This window comes from Dasypus novemcinctus, chromosome 7 (assembly GCF_030445035.2).
Source record: "Dasypus novemcinctus isolate mDasNov1 chromosome 7, mDasNov1.1.hap2, whole genome shotgun sequence".
Lineage (NCBI taxonomy): Eukaryota > Metazoa > Chordata > Mammalia > Cingulata > Dasypodidae > Dasypus > Dasypus novemcinctus.
The window spans coordinates 27,468,345-27,491,776 of NC_080679.1; the positions used below are offsets into that span (position 1 = coordinate 27,468,345).

Here is a 23,432-nt window from a genome sequence, read left to right on the forward strand (position 1 = left end):
CAGGAGGTCAGTGTAACTCAAGCCCTTAGAGGAAGGTGATGGGTGGCCATCGCTAAACATTTTCACAACCTTGACACCACCTAGTCCTTGGCTTCTTCCCACCTGCCCTCCCCCACCCCAACCCTCAGGGTGGGGTCAAAGACAGAGGGATTTGGAGGGCTGAGACCCAAGTTCCAGGAAAACTCCTTCCTCTGTTCCCCAGGATTAGAAGCTTAGGAGGAGAACAAAGGAGCAATTCACCGGTGGATTCTACAATTCGCCCACGTCCAATCTGGCAGCCACTGAGGTCCCATCATCTCAGTGGTTAGAGGGTGGAGACTGGCTGGCTGTACAGACACAGATGCCTCTCCCAGAGGCACCTCTCTGCCTTCCTATGCACATAGTTTGGAGCAGAAGGGAGTGTGTGTGTGTGTGTATGTGTGTGCGTATGTGTATGTGTGCAGAGTACCAGGGCAGGCAGAGGTAGGGAGAAAGGTGAGAATGAGGAGACCCTCCCACAGACCTTCTATTTGAAAACACCCACTGCTCCCACCCAGTTTTCTTAAACAAGAAGACAGGCAGGGAGGACAACAGCTGGATGACTTATATACCCTCCACCCTACTTCCAACAGATACACACTGCAAAAAAGGTACATTTTAAAACTTCTGGAAAAATTGAGGGAAGAAAAAAACACATCAACAATTCCATCATGGGTCACATTTTGGTATATTTCTTCCAGGATTTTCTTCCTATGTATCTTTTTAAACATATATAATTATCACCATCCTAGTCACATGTGATGGGTCATGTGATGTCTTTTTCTTTTTTTTTTCTTTTTTTTTTTTAAAGATTTATTTATTTATTTAATTCCCCCCCTCCCCTGGTTGTCTGTTCTCGGTGTCTATTTGCTGCGTCTTGTTTCTTTGTCCGCTTCTGTTGTCGTCAGCAGCAGGGGAAGTGTGGGCGGCGCCATTCCTGGGCAGGCTGCTCTTTCTTTTCACGCTGGGCGGCTCTCCTCACGGGAGCACTCCTTGCGTGTGGGGCTCCCCCACGCGGGGGACACCCTTGCGTGGCATGGCACTCCTTGCGCGCATCAGCACTGTGCATGGGCCAGCTCCACACGGGTCAAGGAGGTCCGGGGTTTGAACCGCGGACCTCCCATATGGTAGACGGACGCCCTATCCACTGGGCCAAAGTCCGTTTCCCAGATGTCTTTTTCTTAACATTATACCACAAGCAATTTTTCCATGTTGCTACACATCCTTCCTCTCCAGTCTTACCTATAGGATAAAGCCCAATTTGAAGACGGACTGTTGAATGGGTTCGAGATGATTCACAAAGGGGAGGGGAAGACTGGAACTAGGTCTGAGTCACCATTTTAAGCACATGCACAGCTACTTCCAAGCACAGTATGGAAGGCACAATCTTTCAGGTGCTTTATGGTCCAAATAAAACAGAAGAGAAAAGCAACGAGAACTGAAGCTATAAGGAAAATTATGCTGATTATAAAGCTAATTAACTCTAAAGTGTTTTAAAGTTGCCTGGATCTTTTTGTCCACGATGAATTGTGGTCACTTCTTCCTGTATGTCAAGAGATACACAAAATGTTAACCTTTTGTATCAAAAGGACTTAGTATTTGATAATTCTTAATGGATTTTTTTTTTCTCTACCCTTCCACCCTCCCGCCCCCCCCCCCCCCCGCCAGTTGTCTGCTCTCTATGTCCATTCACTGTGTGTTCTTCTGTGTCCACTTGTATTCTTGTCAGCAGCACCGGGAATCTGTGTCTCTTTTTGTTGTGTCATCTTCCTGCGTCAGTTCTCCGAGTGGCAGCACCACTCCTGGGCAGGTGCACTTTTTTCGCACCGCGCAGCTCTCCTTACAGGGTGCACTCCCTGTGTGGGGGGCTCCCCTATGCAGGAGACACCCCTGCATGCAAAGCACTCCTTGTGCACATCAACACTGCGTGTGGGCCAGCTCACCACATGGGTCAGGAGGCCCCGGGTTTGAACCCCGGACCTCCCATGTGATAGGCAGACACTATCAGTTGAGCCAAATCCGCTTCCCATTCTTAATGAATTTTTTCCCCACCTGCCACTTTGATTTGTAAAATAAATTCACACATATTCCAATTTCCTAGAACCATATACTCCTACCTCTGAAACACAGAATATGTTTCTCATTTCTCTAGGCAGGGCAGGTTCCCAGTATGTGGCTTTAAGGGGGCCCTGAACATATTTCTTCTTCCTCTGGAATTCAAGGTTTTTTGGAAAATGTAACTTTTAGCTAGTGCTAATATATCCCATTTCAGCCAATAGTTAGCTTCTGTTTTCCTGTTTGCTAAAGAGATGTCAGATAGGCCTTGATGCAATGTCTAAAGTAGGAGACATTATTTGACTAAATAAGGAAGAGGATTCTTGGAGGGAAAAGGTATTGCTTACTGAGAGAATAACCTTTGGAGAGTTGAAAGTTCATATGAAGAGAAGCTTCCAACCTCAGCTTGGAGGGCTGACACATCATGCCACTCAACTCCCCTTGTCTGGTCCATGGGGCAGTTACTAGACCAAAGGGGAGAAGGTGTCCACCCTCCTCACTTTCCAGCCTCCAGAGAAGTGTCAGTTGCTACCAGCCAGGTCCAAAAAGGTAAAAGACCATGGCTCTTTAGCATAGTTTTTCCATGGCCCATAAAATTCAGGGAAGAAAAAAGATGTGAATGGACCTAAAAAGTAAAAAGTAGTGGAGACAGAGAAGGAAAAGAAGTTCTTCCTCCAACGTCAGTTGCCTGAAAGTCTGGGACAGGAGGAGAATTGAGAAGTCTTTTCCTCTTTGTTATGACAACTATACTTGGAGGTGGGTGGAATTGACTAGTACCATTAATAATTGGAGTAACCCCATACCTGCTTTGGAGAACCCATTGCTAACTCTGCTTCAGTTTTCAGTATCTGAGTTCCCAGGCCCCTCATCCAGCTGCCTGTGGGGAAGTATCCTCCTGCCTAAGGATAAACAGGTGATGGAAAATCAGGATAGAACCATTATAATGAAGGCTCAGGTCAAAATTCAAGAGTAAAGTCAATGTCATCCTTAGCTCAGGCAACCACTAGGGCCCACATTTGGAAAGATATGCTCTTCCAAGTTCCAAATGAGACATGGATGCTGTCTACAGAAAAAGTTGGAGATTCTTTCAACTAGTTTTTTTTTTTAAGTCATAACATATCCTAGTTAGAAAAAGGACCTCAGAGATGATATTGAATATCCCATCTGTCACAGATGAAGACCTCCAGGCTCAGCCAACTCAATGACCTGCCTAAAGTCACATGGTGAGTTAGGACCAGAGCCAGTGCTGGAGCCACAGTCTTTGGCACCCCAGTCAGGGTTCTTTCCACTAGACTATGTTCAGATCTGCACAGTCAGTAGGTCAACCCTCCCAGCACCACAGACATCTCCCCTCTCCCCACACAGCACTGGTTGCATTGCGTTTTGGAAGGAGGATGTTTTCCCAATCAGGACTGCCCTAGAGTTGCAGTGTAGAGCTTCAGGCCATGAGATTGGTGGAGAAGCTTGAGTAGGGGCAAAACCTTCAGCACAAATGTCTCCAGAGAGAATCTTAAGAGAGGGGGGGATTGGCTGAGAAATAGGAAGAGAACAAGGACCACAAAACTTTCAAAATGGGAAGATTTTAAAGTTTCAAGGATACTGGGGGGAAAGTTAAGAAAGGTTCTGCTCTAGGAAGTGCCATAAAATGCAAACATTTGTGTTCTGTGCCCCCAGTTCTACCTCTCTCTGTCTTTTCCTTGTCAAACATCAACCTCCTTTTCTTCATAAGCAGCATCTACTCTCAGGGAAGATGGTAATGCATTCAACCACACTGAGGCAGAACTGACTAATAACTTCTCTCAGGCAGATTCCTTAGGATGTCAGAGCTAGAAGGACCCAAGACATAATATTGTCAACCCAGCCTGGAAAATTGGAAGGAAAAAAAAGAAGCCAAATGATAGGTATCATCATCTTCTTCATTATGGATCGAGATTATAAATCTAAATACTTAACAGCCTGCCTCCTATACACCAAGCCCTCAGCAAAGGGGAGTGCTAACCAGAAGTTACCCCCAGACCCTGCATTCCTTCTCAAGATGGCGGGCATTTGCAGGGCTTGATGAAATGGCATTTCTTACATGTCTTTTCTAGGATACTCTGCCACGGGCTTTAACTGGGACCATCTTCTGGTCACCCAAGACTTTAGAGCCATATGCCCCCCAGGAGACCATCACCCTTTCTCCACTGGAACTCAGGAGGAGTTGAGATAGGACAACCCCACTCCTACCCCCTCAGCCACCAGAAGAATAACACACAAAACTACAGTTATATACAAGTTTTTTGCTGAAGAGTTAAAACTGAAAAAGAGATGATCATTTAGGCTGGACAAAGTTCTCAAGCACTCTGGCAATTCCCCATGGAAGGTTCTAGACTTAGGGCTTTAACAAGGAAGGGGTCATTTGTGCAGGGCTACCATAGTGCATAATTCCTGGGAGCAGCATTCATGTCAGAGTCAACATGACAGCTCACCCTGGAGTTGTACAGGGCACAGCCTACGAAGCTGTAAAGGCAGCCTTGCCTCACCTCTAAGTTGACCCATCTGCACTCAGCTCATTACATGTACCTTCTTCAAGCCTCTCCATCTAAGCATTACTCCCATTTTTCAGCAATCTTCCTTCCCTTTCCATTTGAAGAAGTCTCAGCTCCCCAAATGGACTCAAAGTTTTGCAGTCTCATATGGAGCTAAAGATGTCAGCCAGTATGCTGGTCAACATCAGTATGTTGGTCATCATCCAGGCTCAAAGACACCAGGAGAGGAGCAAATGTAGATCCTCCAAATCACCTATCCCTGAGAGCTATCCCAAAGACACACGTTAATGGGGGAAGGGAGGAAAAGGTATAGTTTAAGCCACAATGGGCAAAGAGTATTTTCTCTAGTGCCAAGGCTCTGGCCCCACCCTGCTGGCCAATGGGTATCTACTTTGTATGATAAGCATTTGGTTTCTTTGGAGTTCGCTCCTGTAGGCAGCTATTCCCCAAAAGGGCTATGCTGGGTTTTACCTCCTGCTCCTTCTAATGAAAATATTTTAACAATAATCTGTACCATTCCCCCAATTACAGCCTCTCTCCAATACATGCATTCTCAGTAGAGGCAAAAATTGTATCTTGGGGAATAAAAAAATTTAGATATCACAATGATTTGTGGTGCTCCAAAGAGTCACAGTACATAATAGGACATGCAATATATGAGGAGAGAGGGGGAATAATTAGGAAATAAATACCTAGAAGGTTCTTTAAGGGAGTGATAATGACAAAAAAATTTGATAAATACTGCTCTATTAGAGGGGAAATAGAGATGGGAAAGTTGCCAGTTCTTTCTGACACAATAGCTCTTAACATCACGATCATCATTATTAACATCATCATCATCATCATAATTAAAACATTTTACATTCATGCCCTAAGTTAATTCTCCTAACAATCTTAAGGGGTAGGTATCATGATCTTGTTTAAGATGACAAACTAAGACTTAGAGGGATTGTCCAAAGCCACACAGCTAGTAACTGGCAAAGGCATAATTCCAACCCAGTTCTGTATGATTCCAAAGTCCATGGTTTCAACCATCCTAGAATACTGCAATATCAGCCCAGTAGAAGGGAGGCTGGCAGCCAGGCAGCCCATCTCTAAATTCTACCATCTAATCTACGAACCCACGTCTAGCTCTAAGACTATGAAGATCAGTCAGGGAAATGGATGTGGCTCAAGCGATTGGGCTCCTGTCTTCCATATAGGAGGTCCAGGGTTTGATTCCCAGGGCCTCCTTGTGATGGCAAGCTGGCCCATGCGGTGAGCTGGCCCATGCAGAGTGTTGCCCCGCACAGGAGTACTGGCCCACACAGAGAGCTGGCACAGCAAGATGACACAACAAAAAGAGACACAGCAGAAAGACAATAAGAGAAGCAGCAGACCAGGGAGTCTGAGGTGGCACAAGAGATTGAGCACCGTTCTAACACCCTAAAAGGTCCCAGGATCAGTTCCTGGTGCTGCCTAAAGAGAAGACAAGCAGACACAGAAAAATACATAATAAATGGACACAGAGAGCAGACAGAAAGCGAAAACAACGGGGGTGGGGGTGGGGGTTGGAGGGAGAAATAAATTTTTTTTAAATGATAATAATAAATGAATAAATAGAATAAAATAGAAGCCCCAAGCAGAGTTATTAAAAAAAGAAAAAAAAGAAGAAAGAAAAAAGATCAGTCAGGTTCTAAGAAAGGAGACAAGTCCCAAGTCTGGGGGAAACTCTGGGTTGGATTGAGGAGGGGGTGAAGGGGAAGTGGCCTTATTCTTTTCTAAGCAGGCCCCCTCCTCCTTTCTGGGCGACTTCAAGCCACCGGGACCAGGACTCCAGGATCTGGGGCAAAGAAAGAACCGAGAAGGGAGAAGGGTGGTCCTGCTGTGAGCTCAGCTCTGGCTGCTGAAACCTCAGCATGGCACTGCAGCCAAGCCTGAGATACGGGGGTGACCTCTATACCAGCAGAGCTTCCCCTGGTGGCATTTTGGCATTTCTGCAAATATAAATGTGGACTCACCACATAAGCGAAATACCAAAGAGAGAAAAAGAAAATCCAGATGAAAAATATACTCCAAAGGAACAGAGCAGCATATGTAGTTTGATGACACAAAAAGAGGAAAGTCAAGAGGTAAATGGCTCAGAACCCACTGGGCATCCTTGGCAGCAACTTTGCCAAAGCTGGGCATAGGGTGCCTCGATGGTGGCACAGTGTGGGAAACCCTTTATCAGGGCAGCAGATTCATGCAAGTTATCTTTCCCCCTACATCTGAAGTATATTGTCCTAGACTTCCATGGCAAGCAGACGGGGAGAAGCAGGAGAGCAGGGAGGTATAAGAAGGGAAGGTACCTTAAGAGAGCCATCTGTGCTTGGAAATGGTCTGACCTGCTTGGATGCAGGGGGATGGACAGAATGAATTCTGAAGAAACAGCACATCCTTCCTCCCTGGCCCTACCAGTTCCACCCTGTTGTTTGTGCTGGCAAAGATACTTTCCCCACGGCCCAGCTTATCTGCAAGAATGCCAGCAGAGTCTCTGTTGTTTTGTGCAAATAAGCCATACTTCTCCTGTAAAAAAGATCAAGTTCTCCAGTGCATTTGTAAATACCGTACTCTCCTGGGCCAGAAGAGTTTTGATAACACGCCATCTCTGCTTTTCCAAGGCACCCATTACCCTAAAATAAACTGGCCAAGGAGAAGGTTGGCAGCCGGACCTGGTGGGCAGTGGGGGGACAGGATGCTCTGTACTGCTGTCGTGGTCTCTCCAGCATTTCCAGAAGAAACCACAAAGCTCTGGGAAGCTTCAGCCGTCAGGGCGGTCAGAGGTCTCTAACTCAGAACTGAACTAAGAGGACTGTGGCTGCTGTGCCAAGCCAACTGCCACACTGGATGGGGGAGTCACTTAGGCAGGCCCAGCCTCCTGGGGCTCAGCAGGACACCAGAGGGTCGCACCTGGCCCATCTGGGTAATAAAATAGCACCAAAACCAAGTCCAGCACAAAAAGAGCAAGGGAAAAGGGACATGGGCAAGCAAGGCCCGGAGGAAAAGAGCAAAAGGCCAGAGCAGTGGGAGGAGGAAATAAGGACCAATGGATTTCAGCGTATTTATCATACTAAGCCTACGTTTATTATGATGCATATTAATTTTCAAAATATCAAATGAGGGCCAAATCAATAATAGGTGAGTCCTATAACAGCAGAAGATATTTGGAGCAACACAGACCATTGGACACCTAGCTCCACTTCTCTGTGTGACCGTGGGCAATTAACATGACTTCTCTGTGCCTGAGTTTTAAAATGGAACATATAATAGTATACTTCTCATAGAGTAGTTTATAAGAATTAAATGAGTTAATATTTGTGAAGCACTTAGAGCCATGCCTGGCACGTATCAAACATTATTAGCACTTGTTAAATAAGCATAAGCTCAAATGAATTTGCTCAGTATTTAATGTCAAAAGGATCCTCACCCTATTTCTTAAATTTATTTAGTAAATATTTATTGAGTGCCTACTACATGTCAAGCTCTGTGTTAACACTATAGCTATAAAATTGAGCAAAAACAACTTGGTCCAACCACTCTTGAGGCTTTGAGTCTAAATGTCAGCTCTTTTGATTAGCTTTTCTTCCAAGCACCTGCAAACCCTAGCCAGGTTAAACCTGGTTAAATCTTGCCTAGGAGTACACACCCCTGTGTGCAGGATCTGAAAAGGAAAATTGCTTGTGGTTTTACAGCTGTCCCAGCCTGAGTGTTCAAGAAAGAAAAACTGCTGGGGTTACCGAGAATGAGCTCCAATATTCAGAATGTAAGTAGTGAAAATGCAAGCCTAGTTGGGGTAGCAGGTTCAGTAGATTGCCTGGCGCAGCACCCATCTAGCTGCTAACAGTCCTTCCCCTACTGCAGAGGCTAGAAACCAAAAAACTACATTTCCCACCCACTGGATGGAATGGAGGAGAGTATGGGCCATGATGTGGACCATTGACTATGAGGTGCAGAGGTGCCCAAAGATGTACTTACCAAATCCAATGGATGTGTCATGATGATGGGAACGAGTGTTGTTGGGGGGGGAGAGGGGGGGGTGGGGGAGCGGGGTTGAATGGGACCTCACATATATATTTTTGATGTAATATTATTACAAAGTCAATAAAAAAAAAAAAGAAAAAAAAAAAAAACTACATTTCCCAGATGTCCAGGCAGCTCAGGTGATTCAGGACCTATTAAGCAAGTACACTCATTCAAGACTTTGATTTGGAATCAAGTTACGAGGGAAGAGAGGACCAGTATGGGATGCCCACTTAAGTGGAGTAGAGTGGGACAAAGGTGGGTGGAGCTGGAGCAGACAGCTGTGGATGGGCCTTGGACAGCAGGCAGCTCTCTGATCACAGAAGAGATAGCAGCTCCTCTGGAGACCCAGTTCTGCAAGGTTTGGGGAATCATTTCCAGAAACTCAACCTAGAATTGTTTTCTTCAGTCCTCCCAATTGATCCATGATTTGTTTCTACCTCTTTTTTTCTTCTTCTCCTTTATTTTCTTTTAAATGTTACATTCAAAAAATATAAGGTCCCCATATACCCCCCACCCGACCCACACCACCCCTCCCACATCAACAAACTCTTCCATCACTGTGGCACATACGTGCTACAGCACATGGACAGTGGTCCACATTGTAGTCCACACTCTCCCCTACTCCACTCAGTCGGCCACGACAGGACACACAACGTCCAGCATCTGTCCCTGCAGCACCACCTAGGACAACTCCAAATCCTGAAAATGCCCTCACACCATATCTCTTCTTTCCTATCCCGACCATCAACAGCCACTGTGGCCACCCTCTCCTCATCACTACTACAATTTCTTCCCTTACTAATCACAGTAGTTCCCCAGCAGAACACCAGTAAGTCCACTTTAAACCATACTCTATTCCTCCATCTTGTGGACCTGGGATGGCTATGTCCAGTCCCCGTCTTCATCAAGAGGGGGTTTAGATTCCACTGTTTCTACCTCTTAATTAAATCCCTTTAACTTCCTCTGGCTGGAGTGGATTCCATTGACTGCAGCTAGAAGTGGGAGAGCCTCCAGAGCTGACCCTTCCCTTCCCAAAATTATTTATTTTTTTATAATATATTAATTACTTAATTATGGTTGAACGAAGGCCTGAACCTACTGAGAAAATTCTATCCCTAAGGTGCCAGGAAGGAGGAGACATCAACTTCCTTATCATGTGGCCTGTACCATGAGTAGAACAAGGCATGAGATTCAAGGAATCCCTTTTTGGTATTGTCCTTTTTTTTTTTTTTTTTCAGGACATACCGAGAATTGAACCCAGGTGCTCAACCACTGACCTACACCTACTCTGCTGGTGTTTTCCTTTATAATAAGCTTCCTCAGTTCACCAGGCAGAGAAAATTTGGAAGGTTTTGGCTGCATTGGTCATTGCCAAGATCAAACAGTGAATGGAAAAGAGCTGTGGCTACCACTCCTTTAGCCCAACCTAACCCTCACTTATGCAGGACTCAGTTCTCTTTCAAACACATTAAGGGGGCCCCTTCCCCAGGGCCTTTGCCCTTGCTGTCCTATCTGCTGGAAAGTGACTTTCTATATCACCCTTCCCTATTCTAACTTCATCACAGCACTTACAAATACTTGAAATTATTGCACTAAAATTATTTTCACAGGTTTATTACCTATTTTCTCCAATTAGCATGTCAGCTTTTTGAGGGCAGGGGCTCTCACCAGCTCACCCTGAATCTCCAGACTGTAGAAATGTCTACCATGGAGTGGGGACACAAAACATATTTGTTGGTTGATAACTCGTTCATTGACTCTAATTCCTCAAACCTATTTTCTAAGGACAGAGGATTTTGAGTCAACCAAAAACGCCTAGCAGATAGAGAGTGTGAATTAAAGCCACATCTAGAAAGCAGCAGGGGCTTGTGGGTTAAAAACACAAAGGTCAACAGCAAGGAAATCCTTCTTCCCTGAGAAATTAATAAATTAAATCAAATGGAAGTAAATTTAATCTCCTCTTTCTTCCCTTATTATCCTAATTGGTTTAGTTTTGTGGCATCTTTTCAGCATTCTTACAAGGGAAAGAAACATGTTGCATTGGTTGCATAGAAAATAATTATCCTGTGGGTTTATTCTAGTTCACTAAGGGACTCTCTCTTTGGCTTAAGGACCCCTGAGAGTGAAGAAGCAACCAATGAAGACTACAACATGCATTTTCCACTCCTCAGACTTTTGTAAATCAAAAACTATGATAAAATAATCATGACAATTATGGCTTTTGAAATTAAAAGGCATCCATCATTTAAAGTGCAATGTAAAAATAAACAAATAGATGCAAACACCTAAATAGAAATGGGCATATCTGACCCATCTGACCTTCTACTGATTTCAACTATTGCTGAATACAGCCTTAGTTTTATTCTAAGATTGAATAAATTAAACTATTTTTGATTATCCAAACACAGTCTCAGAAAAAATTTTTGAAAATAATGAAAACAAAAAATAAAATAAAAAATATATAAAGTCTCCAGAGCTCATCCCAAGTCAAATGTGCTTTGTGTCTTCATAACAGTTTTTTGTTTTAAAAAACATTTTTTAAAGCATGAGGAGTTCTTATCTAGCTTTAGTCTCTTTCTAACAAGAAAGATCTTTTGTGTCTGACTTGCAATTTATTACAGAAAAGTCCAATTTGTCTTTTTAAGTCCCTGCTTCCTCTTCTACCTATCTACCCACCCACAAGGAAGAAAGAAAAAATCAGCCAAAACTTTTTCAGTTGCTGTACAACCTTCACTTTGGAGATGTCCAGCTGAAGAAATATCTGCAAATGTGCATGTAGTCACTCCAGCTCTCCCCAGCAATGCCTGCCACAGACCGTCGTATTTTAAAAGCCACCAATTTTTGCCCCTTGACACCAAACTCATTTTGTACAGGCAAGAACACTCTTTTCAAAAAGCATGTAATGTGGGAAACGGACTTGGCCCAGCGGTTAGGGCGTCCGTCTACCATATGGGAGGTCCGCGGTTCAAACCCCGGGCCTCCTTGACCCGTGTGGAGCTGGCCATGCGCAGCGCTGATGCGCGCAAGTAGTGCCGTGCCACGCAAGGGTGTCCCCCGCGTGGGGGAGCCCCACGCGCAAGGAGTGCGCCCGTGAGGAAAGCCGCCCAGCGTGAAAAGAGGGAGCAGCCTGCCCAGGAATGGCGCCGCCCACACTTCCCGTGCCGCTGACGACAACAGAAGCGGACAAAGAAACAAGACGCAGCAAATAGACACCAAGAACAGACAACCAGGGGAGGGGGGGAAATAAAATAAATAAATAAATCTTAAAAAAAAAAAAAAAAAAAAAGCATGTAATGTGATCTTTCTACAGGGTTTGCATTCTTTGCACACAAAATAATCTGCAAGATCCATCAAAAGTCCTGACAGTAAATGGTGAACTAGAGTCCAGCACAATTGCTGTCAGAGGAGAAGGTGACAACAGGTACCTCTCACGCATGCCCTTTCCCTCTTCCTTCTCAATTTGGCAGTATGAATAGTTGAGACAAAGGCCCGAGGGCTTTGAAGTTTAATCATCCCCATGTCAGACAGTGGGACAAACTTCCCCAGCTATCGCCATGAGTCAGTTCATCTAGACATTGAGTTTGGTTTAAAAAGAAGAGAACTAGAGATGTGGAGGAGTGGGGGATGGGGAACCTGGAAGGGAAAAGGATATGGCTCCCAGGGCCCGGTTCCCAAAGGATGCAGTAGGTCCAAGAATTCCATGACATCCATATATTCTAATCTGCCTCTCTCTCTGTCTGCACTAGAACATCTATATGTGGCAGTTCGCCTATATGGTGGAGCCTCAAAAGTCCCTGCCACTCCCTCTTCTTCTCCCCCATTTCTTCCTATTTGATGGTACCCCATGTTTAGAGAAACTGCCCAGGATCATTTAATGCAGTGGCGTACAGATCATACAGAACCACTGGGCCAAGTCCGCCACCCTGATAAATATATTTTTTTAAATTCCCAGGTTTAATTTCTAATATGGTAATTATCAATAGCTACAACCCACATAAACAAAAGCTCTTTGGGACCTTGATAATTTTTTGAATTTTAAAGGGTCTCGAAACAAAAACATTTAAGAACCATTGGTTTAATCTGGTGACAGCTATTGATCATCCAAGTGATTCAAATTAGCCTAATCAGATTAGATCAGGGAAGGACATATATTCCATGTCTGTAGGAAGAATTCCTTCTGTTGGATGGGAACAGAAAGCTTTTTGTGCCCATTGCCGCTGGCAGCTTCTTGCAACCATGAGGAAAAACATTGCTGCTGCAGATGGCAGCGTGGCGAGGGAAGGACCCTGGGCTTCGATGATGGCATTGGGTGCTGATGAAATCTTTCCGAAGCCACCTTACCTCTGCTATTCCAGTATCATGAGAGGATAAACTTCCTTACTGTTTGATTCACTTTGAGTTGGATTCTCTGGTACTCACCGTGCTAAGCTCCCCCTAACTGATACCGCATTTACTTGTATATCAGTCAGGGTTCTCCAGAGAAGCAGAACCAGTAGGATATATATCTGCATATAGAGAAATTTATTATAAGGAATTGGCTCATGTGACTGTGGGTGCCGGCAAGTCCGAATTCCACAGGGCAGGCTGTAAGCTAGAAACTCTGATGAAAGTGATGTTGAAGTTGACTCCAAATTCCCCAGGGGAAGCTAGCTGACTGCAACTGAGGCAGAAATTTTTCTTTCTGACTTCTGAAATCCTCCGTTCTGGCTTTTAAGACCTCCAGCTGATTGGATGAGGAGATTCCCCTCATTGCTAAGGGAAATCTCCATGGTGGACTGTAGATGTGACCAACTGATTTTAGACACAAGTGCATCTACAAAATACCCTCACAGGAACAATCAGGCCAGGGCTTATTTGATGAAAAAAACGGACACCCTAACCTAGCTAAGGTGATACATCAAATTATACGTTATACTTGGAAAGCAAGGAGTTGATATTCCCATGTTGGCCCCACACTTTGGAGGATATTTCACTTTTCTGTATGATGAAAATGACCACCATAAACCACCACCTACATTTCATAAAACAAAGGCCATTTTGAGATCAAAAACACAGTTACTGGACATTGTATGTCCTCCCATGGCCCACTGGATGGAACGTGGGAGAGTGTGGGCTATGATGTGGACCATTGACCATGAGGTGCAGCGGTGCTCAGAGACGTATTCACCAAATGCAATGAATGTCTCATGATTATGGAGGAGATTGTTGTTATAGGGGGAGGAGTGGGGTGAGGGGGTGGGAGGTATATGAGGACCTCATATTTTTTTAATGTAATATTAAAAAAAATAAATAAAGACAAAAAAGGTATTAAAAGATAAATAAAACATGAAAATATTCATAAATAATTGGCAAAAAAAAAACATAGGGAAAAATATTTTAAAATAAAGGGTAGTGGTTGTGATTGAATACATTTAATTGTATGAAAAACCTACTACACCAATTGGCCATGCAAGAAGAAAGCATGGGATGGTCTCTGGCTTGAGAAGAGGGTGGAGGGTAAAGGCACCTACTGAAACAGAGCACCCCAGGGAGGGTGGGTTGAGGGCAGAAAGTATGAATTCCCCTTTGGACATGTTGAGCTTGATTTGGTCCTCGGAGATAGGCTCATGGAGATGTTAGACAATGGAATGGAGGTCAGGGAAGGGATCTTGGTCGATGAAAAAATTTTGAGAACCTCTGATATAGGAGTGGGGACTAAAGACTCTGGAGTAGAGGAGGTGGCCCTGGAGAACCAGACAGATAGGAGATAGGAGAAGAGAGAGGGTCCAGGCAAGAACCTGGAGGGGCACCAAATAATAAGGGTGGTAGAAGAGGAAAGAATAATGAAGGAGAAGGATGGGAAGGCATGTTCCAGTTGATGGCCTCAAGAGAGCTCAGGAAGGAGGAATAACGGTGGGAAGGCAGGTGTGCGAGCTAGAGACCAGAGGGCTGTAAGTGCTGGGGTGGGAGGCTGCTTTCCTGCCAGCCTTCATGCCTAACCCTTCACCTCCAGTACTTGCTGCCTCAAGATTCCTTCCTTTTGAAAACAAACATAAAACTGCATTCCAAATATGTGTAAGTATTATAATGACTGTGTAGTATTCCACTCTATGGATGAGCCATAATATAACAGTAAGTGCTTACAATTTTTGGTAAGTAAAAAAAGTAAGGCACCAAACAGCATATAAAGCATGAATCCAGCTCTTTCGGTGTCTATCTAGGTGTGGAGATCTGGGTTTGTGCATGTGCGTAACCAGATACATTCCTGGCTGGCTAGAATAAGGCTCACAGAGGTGTACGTGGCAGGGCTTAGCTCTTCAGTTCTGCTAAGCTCACCTGCTAGCTCTGCAAGCTGGTGGGATTCTGAGGAGGTATGGGAAGGACTTAAGTACCATGTGGCTGGAGAGACATAGGAAGAGATTGTTGGGAAGGAGTGAGAAGAGAGAATGAGGCAATTTCCACCAGGATTAAAGCTTTGGAGAAAGCACACAGGTGTGCAAAGAATATGAGTAAACATTTCCATCACCTTCCAAGAAATCTGAGACTATCTTCATTGCTCAGCAATGCTTTGGGAATTGGAGGGGACTTGGGGACTGCAATGACCATCCTCCAGTTGGCACCGAACAAGTACCCAAAGCAGTCCAAGGTGGTGGCTTAGATTTTTATGAGTTACACAACAATGATGATGACCAAAAAATAATAACAGCTATCATTAATTGAGCACTATGTACCAGGCACTGCTCTAAGCACGTCACGTGTATTTACTCACTAAATCCTTCACAACAGACTTATAGCAGAGGTACTGTGATCCTCCTCATTTTACAGAAGCAGCAAAAGGCAGAGAGAAGTTAGTACTTTGTATAAGATAACAGAGCTAGTAGCTGGCTTAGCACCTAGCTCAGAGACTTTGCTTTTATCCTCAACAGTACTATGCTTCTCAGTAAACTAAGAAACATGCCTGTTAGAAAATAGTGCCAAACCTCAACTGCATTAGTCTCTGGGTTATGAGACAACGAACGATTCTTGTTTTCTTCCTTATGCATTTTCTATGTATTCCACGTTTTCTGTAGTGATCAGGGACTACTTTTAGAATTGCATGAAAATAAAAGGAAAAAAAGAAAAAGATCTTATAACTGTGGATTACAACCAATCAGAGTGTATATGCGATCTCTCTTAAAAAGATTTACATTTTAATACATACTAAATCCCTAAAGGGAAGGAGAGAGATTTTTCATCAGTAAGCAAGCTGGGAACTATCAGATGAGGGGGGATCTCTCCAGGGACCCTGAGGTCACCCCCCCACCACCAATGCTTGGACATACTGCTCTCCTCCCCAGAGTAGCCCCCTGGAAAGAAAAGAACGTGGGAGGCAGTGACCCCCAAATATAGTCAAATCCTGTGTGTGGACCAGAGCTGTAGTGAATCCTGTGTTTGGGTGAGAGACAGGTGGGGCCAAGTGACCTTCTGAATCAGAAACACGGCACCACTGCCTAGCAGTCTGCAGACTTGTTCATCTCTCTACGTCCTTCACTTAGTTCGTGTTACATAGCAAGTGCTCAATAAATGTTTGATGAATTAATTAATTAATTGGATTTTCTTTCTCACAGATGACCAACAAAGAAGGAAAGAATTAAAACTGCCCCTAAGGAGGGTATTTCCAAGGACTTCCATGCTGTAAGTCACTGGAAACCAAATTGCAGGGTTTCAGAGAGACTGAATTGGCTTCCTTGGAGCTACTTCCCCACATGGTAGATTTCTACTAGCTTTGGATGGGTGAAGAGGCAGAGGGATGGCCACAGGGACTTCTGATGACCCTAATGGACTGAGCAGAGGCAACAAGCCTTTATTAAAATTTGAAAAACAAATGATGACAACAAAAATCTCCAGGTTTGGATTCCAGTCCTAGCTCAGAGAGGCCAGTAGAATTTGGGGTGTTGATGGGTCCCCTCCCCAGCCCACATGCAAATCCTTCCCACAATCTCACCATCTGTTGACTCTCCAAGCTCTATCTGACTCACCCATGATTGGAGATCTCACTGGCTCTGCAAAGGACCCATGCTATTGACAGATCCTCAGAAAGATACTAAGCAAACCTCCCTAGAAATATCAGTCTCATGAGAAACAGGTACTCCTGAATGGTTCTGGGACATAGAACCTGGTTGGTACCCAATCAGTAAAGGTCACGGGCCTCAGTTCCGCCCTCTCTAACATCCACTAGAGCTTCAACCTCTCATCAGGAGAACCCACTCATTTCAGCTGATGCTCCAAACAAGTCAAATCACCACTAACTCTGTGACCTTGATAAAACCTCTAACCCTTCTTAGGGCTCCATTTCCTCATGGGAAAAGGAGAAACATCAGGTTAGATGATCTCTCGCTGGAGCCTCATCTAGGACTACCACTGCATCTGATCCTGTGATTACTGTTGCCAGTAAAGTGTCAGATGGGTAGAGAGAAGCACACAGGACTGATGTGGAGTCAAACCTGAACTCCAGGTACACACGGCCTTTGCACTTAGCAGAAGCGGAACCCATGAAAGATGAATGTATTTGTAACTGGGAACTGGAGGCCTGTTCCAGGCTCCAGGTACACAGCAAGGCCAGGGTTTCACGTCACCTGGGAACACACCCACCTGAGGGGAGGCCCCACCTTCAGCTGTCAGGGCTGAAGGATGGGGACCCAGAGCTCCCACACCAACCTAGACCTTCAGAAAGCACACTCACCCAGCTCTGGATCTGGGGCGGGGGGGAGGGGGTGGAGGGAGAGATAGGTGACTACTTGGGAAAGGCTTGACAGGGTTTTTCCCAGGTAGGGCCTTCCAAGGTTTCTTAGCAGGGCTTGAGGAACCACTATGCAGTCACACTGGGTGAGGAAGACTGAAGAGATGAAGGGGAAGGCTGGCAAAATTAAGAATTTATAGGGGGGTGTGGGGAGTGAGGTATATGGGATATGGGAACATGTTATATTTTTTTAATGTAACATTTGACATGATCTATGTATCTTTAAAAATAATAATAAAAGAAGGAAAAAAAGATAAGAAAAAAAGAAGAAAAAAAAAACTAAAGGGAAAAAAAAGAATTTATATATCCAGGGTCAGAGCCCAGAAAATGTCAGCCTATGGTATGGATGGGTTGGGGGTCGTACTGAGATGTCCCTCCATTCCACCACCCATCTTAGAACAGTGGGCTTTAGCTAAGATTGTCTAACTTTATATCCCACCCTTTCCCTGATTTAAAGCTATAATAAGAAGATAAATAATTATCTTTTCTAACCTCAGTTTCCTCATCTGTAAAATGGAGATAATAGTGCCAACCTCATAAGGTTCTTATGGGGGTTAAATGAGATGATCCATGTAAAGCACTTCACAAGTATTTAAAACCTAAAACACACCCAAAAATTTAGTTAGTAGTAATCATCCTCATAATTCTTGTCTTGTTACTAGACCTGCCCCTACCTGTCCCCGTCCCAATAGAATTACAGCCCATTTCTGAATTTCCTGAGTTTAGAGGTAATAATGGAAGGGAGGAGGGGAGCAAGGAGGGAAAAAATCATCCCTAGTGATAAAGCATCAGTGTACATCCTGGCAGAGAAGTCTAGTCCAGTTGGATTTATGGATCTGGAAATGGGCTAAAGGGTCAAGGAAATAAGATCAGATTGGGGTTTTTTTTAAAGATTTATTTATTTATTTTTCTTTCTCTCCCCCCCCCCCCCCAGTTGTCTGTTCTCTGTGTCCATTTGCTGCATGTTCTTCTTTGTCCACTTCTGTTGTTGTCAGTGGCTCTGGAATCTGTGTTTCTTTTTGCTGCGTCATCTTGTTGTGTCAGCTCTCTGTGTGTGTGGCGTCATTCTGGGGCAGGCTGAACTTTCTTTCATGCTGGGCGGCTCTCCTTATGGGACACACTTCTTGCACGTGGGGCTCGCCTATGCAGGGGCACCCCTGCGTGGCAGGGCACTCCTTGTGCACATCAGCACTGCACATGAGCCAGCTCCACACGGGTCAAGGAGGCCCAGGGTTTGAACCGCGGACCTTCCATGTGGTAGACGGATGCCCTAACCACTGGGCCAAGTCCACTTCCCAAGATCAGATTTATAAATCTCAATTTATATGGATGGTATGTTAAAGCCACAGGTGTGAATATGCTCATCCAGGAAAAGTCTAAGCATCGTAAAGTTAGGAGACAACAGAATTACCACTGCAGACTTGAGCAAACGAATAATAAAAGCCAAACTGAACAAACCAAAACAAACCCCACCTGGGGGCTGAATATTACCTTGGGGTCTCACGGAATCAGAGAGAAACCGGAGCAAGGTTGGGATAGGCTGGATCCACAGCAAATGTCAAGCACCTGCCAGCCAGAACAAAAGCCCAGCAGGAGCAGGATCCCACTTGGGAACACATCCTGCTCATTCACTTCAACGAATTCCCAGAAGACAAAATCCAGCAGGCAAAGCTTGGGTCTTGGTTAGATAAGGACAGGATACCTTTATTTATTTATTTTTTAACATTTTCTTTTTTTTTTTTTTTTTTTTTATTTATTTCTCTCCCCTTCTCCCCCACCCTGGTTGTCTGTTCTCTGTGTCTATTTGCTGCATCTTCTTTGTCTGCTTCTGTTGTTATCAGCAGCACAGAAATCTGTGTTTCTTTTTGTTGCATCATCTTGTTGTGTCAGCTCTCCGTGTGTGCGGCACCATTCCTGGGCAGGCTGCACTTTCTTTTGCACTGGGCGGCTCTCCTTACGGGGCACACTCCTTGCGCGTGGGGCTCCCCTACGTGGGGGCACCCCTGTGTGGCACGGCACTCCTTGACGCACATCAGCACTGCGCATGGGCAAGCTCCACACGGGTCAAGGAGGCCTGGGGTTTGAACCGCGGACCTCCCATGTGGTAGACGGACGCCCTAACCACTGGGCCAAGTCTGCTGCCAGGATACCTTTATTTTGACCAAGACTGCACCCAAGGGTAATTTCTCCAAAAGAAATCAGGGAGCTGTTATCAGGATAAAAGAAAATGAATGCTGAGCAGCAAATACATAGATGTCCCTTGTAATTATGGAGCTCTACCACACTGTCAGCATGCAAAGGAACTGGAGCAGGTGATTCAAAAATGCTACAAAGTGTTCTTCTGTGGCACTTTCCTTTACAAACCCTTCCTTGAGATTATTTGCATAAAGCATCGACTGGAAATAGGAGAATAAGCTAGGTAACATGTTTACATGTTCTTTCTAGTTCTACAAGAATTCGTGTTTCAGGACAATCAAGGGTGCTGGAAGGTTCAAAAATGTGTCTTTTCGGTGTGAGATAGTACAAAATTGTGCTGTTTCATGTTGGTGTGGTGATCAGGGGGTGGGGCATGCCGGGCATTGGAACGACCAATGTCAGGTTTAATGAGTGATGTCTAACTTGGGTGTAGATGTGTATTGGAGGTTGCAGGTAAGGCTGTCAAGATGGGCATCTAACATGTTGATATACTGCTGCAGGTAAGTTGCCCTCCCTCTCTTGGAGCACCTGGGATTTACACGTTTGGAAAAAGGTCTCCCCATGCAAGCAGCTGTCAAGAATGATGGGTGCTGAAATCTCCAGTAGGAGGAGGTCGTAAATGAGAGGCTTGAGTTCCAGGAACCTGTTGAAACTTAGTTCCATTCTCTTTACCCTTGACTATCAAGTATTGGAGACTGGAGATTCTTTTCCAGGCTTCCTAGAGGAAATCCAAGCCTAGGTGCCAGAGAAGTGCCTGGAGAGGTAGTTGGAACAGCTTAGGAATTATTTTGGGAGGATGGTGTGATGGAAGAAAGGAGAGAATGAGGTAGAGACCCTGATGGGAGACCTGGAGGTCGCTTTGTATATCAGTTTAAAACAAAAAATAAGATAAAATTTAAAAACTAGAATGATTTCCACTTGAAACTATTATTTTAAACAAGAAATTCTATTCTTCAGCTATAATACCTATCACCTATTTCCTTGTTTTCAAAGCTCAAAATCATTTCATGGTCTCCTCAAATTCCCCTGCCCAAACTATCTCTCCTTTTGCTTCCTATTCATTTCTTTCCCACTTAAAATCTAAGGGAAACTTGCAAATAAGGAGTCATTTAAGGCCCGCAGATACTGTGTTCCCATGCCTTAAAATATGTAACAGCAGTCCTTTCCATGTGTGTCACCCTTGCCGGATTGAAAGGCATTTTCACACCAGGGAGCCTATCTGGTTGGACACCAGCCTTGTAAAATAGGGAGGGCAGGCGTTATTGTTCTTTAAAGAAAACAGTAATCATGATATGAAGGTAAGTGTTCAAGATGATGTAACTGGTAAAGAGCCAAGTGCAGAGCTGAGGAGCAAGCTTCTTGATGTAAATTCAGAGTTCTTTTCCTAATACCACACTGTCTGAAAGCGTTGCTCTTCCCTGCTCACTAGTGGGAAGTTCAGTTACTCAGGGCACGAGGAAGGGAGGGGAAAATGGAAAAGCTGGCGCCTGAGTTCGAAGTCCACTCCAGATGCTCCCCCCGCCGGGAGATACTGTCTGATCCAGCCACTCAGAAACTGCACACAGAGCTGCGGAAACCTCTCTGTGCTGGACAGGGGCTGCCTCCCCTCCTTCATTTTGTAGCACCCTTGTAAGTCAAGTGGAGTGTGGCCAACCCTCAGCTCAGAAGATGGGCCCTGATTGCTCTAAACAATCAGGATCCCAGCCAATTTGCCCTAAGAATTGGGCCAGGGAAGAGCAGTAACCCAAATTTGAGCCAATTGGCCCCTGGCACTCCCCTGGGAGTCCTAGTGATAGGTTCGAGTTGGCCCAAGGAGAGTGAAGTCCAGGACCAGGGTCAACTTCCAGTTGCATGGGGCCAGAACTCAGGAGGGCCCTGCAGTTGGTTCCATGCACTGCTGTCACCTTCTTGAAATTCTTAATAACCTTTGAACAAGGGTCCCCGTGTTTTTATTTTGCACCTGGCCCCACGAATTACATACCTGGTCCTGCACAGCACTTTGGTTTGTGGGTGACAGGTGGACAAGCCCAGGAAGCACGCAGCCATGGTTGCTGCAGGTTGCTATCCACACCCAAGAGAAACGCCAACCTGAGGACAACGCTGAGAGAACCATGGAGAACTGGAGTCCCAGTTGAGCCATGCCTGAAGTCCATCCCTCCAAGCCAAAACATCCCCTACTTTAAGCAGGCTGGAAGGAAATGTTCTGGTACTTGCTACAGAACACATCCTAGCCCAGCCGATGACTAAGGAACCAACTTAGACACTTAACGCATCATCTGTAGGGCAGGGACGGGGTGCCTAAGTGACCTCCCCTGCATATTCCACACTCCAGTCCTCCCTTCTCCAGGAATTCTGCCCTGCCCACTCACTCCAGGCCACAGAAGTGCTCCTGTCCTCAGCATGCCCAAAACTACTCAGCAAGTCAATACCCATGAACATTTGGCGCAGGACCTTGCTCAGCACTGAGCAGAACTGAGCCATCTGTGTGCCTTGCAGCGTGTGTTTATACAAGAGGCATAAAAATGGCAACATTTAGAGCTGGACATGACAGGAGTCCAGCACCTTTCATTTTCCAGATGGGAATCAAAGCCTGCACATGCAAGTCAGAGACTGATGAAGCTTTGGTCTCAGTTCCCCGACTCCCAGCTCTCTCGACCACACTCTGCCTCAGAGTAGCATCCACATATTTCCACACATAGGTGAGAGACTGAGTCTTTAATCCTACTAAGGTTAAAGGAAGGAACAGTAGCTCTGCCAGGTATCCAGAGTTTGAGGTGCAATAACTCTTCAACCTTCTCCAGGGCTTAGACACTGACCCAGTATCCTGCCAGGATAAAAGTGCTTTTCTCTCCCTACTGGCATTTACTCATTCATATTCTGTATTAGATTGTCTGGGTTCTTATCCTGGATTCTTCCATTTACTACCTCTGTGATCTTGGGCAACTTTTCCGATACCTCTAGGACTCTGTTTCCTGAGCCATTTTATGCCGTTTCCTCTATAAAACAGGACAACAGTTCCCACCTCAGAAGAGAGAAGGATGAAATATGTTAATGGATATTAAGCACTTAGAATAGGCCTTGAACATAATAAGTGCTTGATAAAATTAGGCTGTTATTATTAGTAACAGTTACTATTACTTTCATTATCCCTTGCAATATTTCTCCTCATTGCCTTGCATCAACTTTTTGAACACTTTGTGGGCATGTGCTTTACCCTCTCCCAAAAGTGTCTGGATGGCAGGGCCACGTAGCAATCAGTCACATCCTGTACAATACCTAGGACAGGGCTCTGTACCTATGGAGTACCCAAAAAGGAATTGTCGATTCACTGGCCACCTCCTCTAGCTGGTGGGGTTCATGAATTTGCTCTCTATCTGCTTTAGGAAGGCCCGGCTTTCTGGTTTGCAAGATGGAGAATCCAACCAACTAATGTAAAAATTGGCCAGTTAGGGGAAAGCTCGAGGGCTTCTTCATGTGGTAGGGACAAGATACCTTTTTTGTGCCAAATGTGGACAAGACCAAGTAGAATGGGGCTCTACTACAATTGAAGAGCTCTGAGTTCGGCATCAAAAAAAAAAAACTTCCTCACTCTACTGGGGCTTGAAACATTTCAAAAAAGGTGAGAGTGCTTTATTTTCTGGAGATGTTTAGGAAAGGCGAAGGCTGCTTTATTTCTAGTGTGGTGTTCTTGTGTGACCTTGAAGGCTGATAGCAAAGGCACCAGAGCTCCGGGACCCAAGTCTGGAGTCACAGCCTGAGCATCCTGGGCAGATTCTGCCTGGAGCCCCCGTCCCAATCCCAGACGCTGGAACCAGGGCTTCCTCCTCCTCTCC

General features: G+C 45.0%; 1 long non-coding RNA gene across 2 annotated transcripts in view; it reads right to left on the reverse strand.

Moving 5' to 3' along the window:
• Nucleotides 1-687: 687 nt before the first annotated feature.
• The window catches only part of LOC105747207 (uncharacterized), a 56,301-nt gene continuing 33,556 nt past the window's right edge, over nt 688-23,432 (reverse strand). For both annotated transcript variants that reach the window (XR_001119316.4, XR_009186473.2), the window contains exon 3: nt 688-1,561. This is a non-coding gene — a long non-coding RNA (uncharacterized lncRNA). The remainder of the gene's footprint in view (nt 1,562-23,432) is intronic.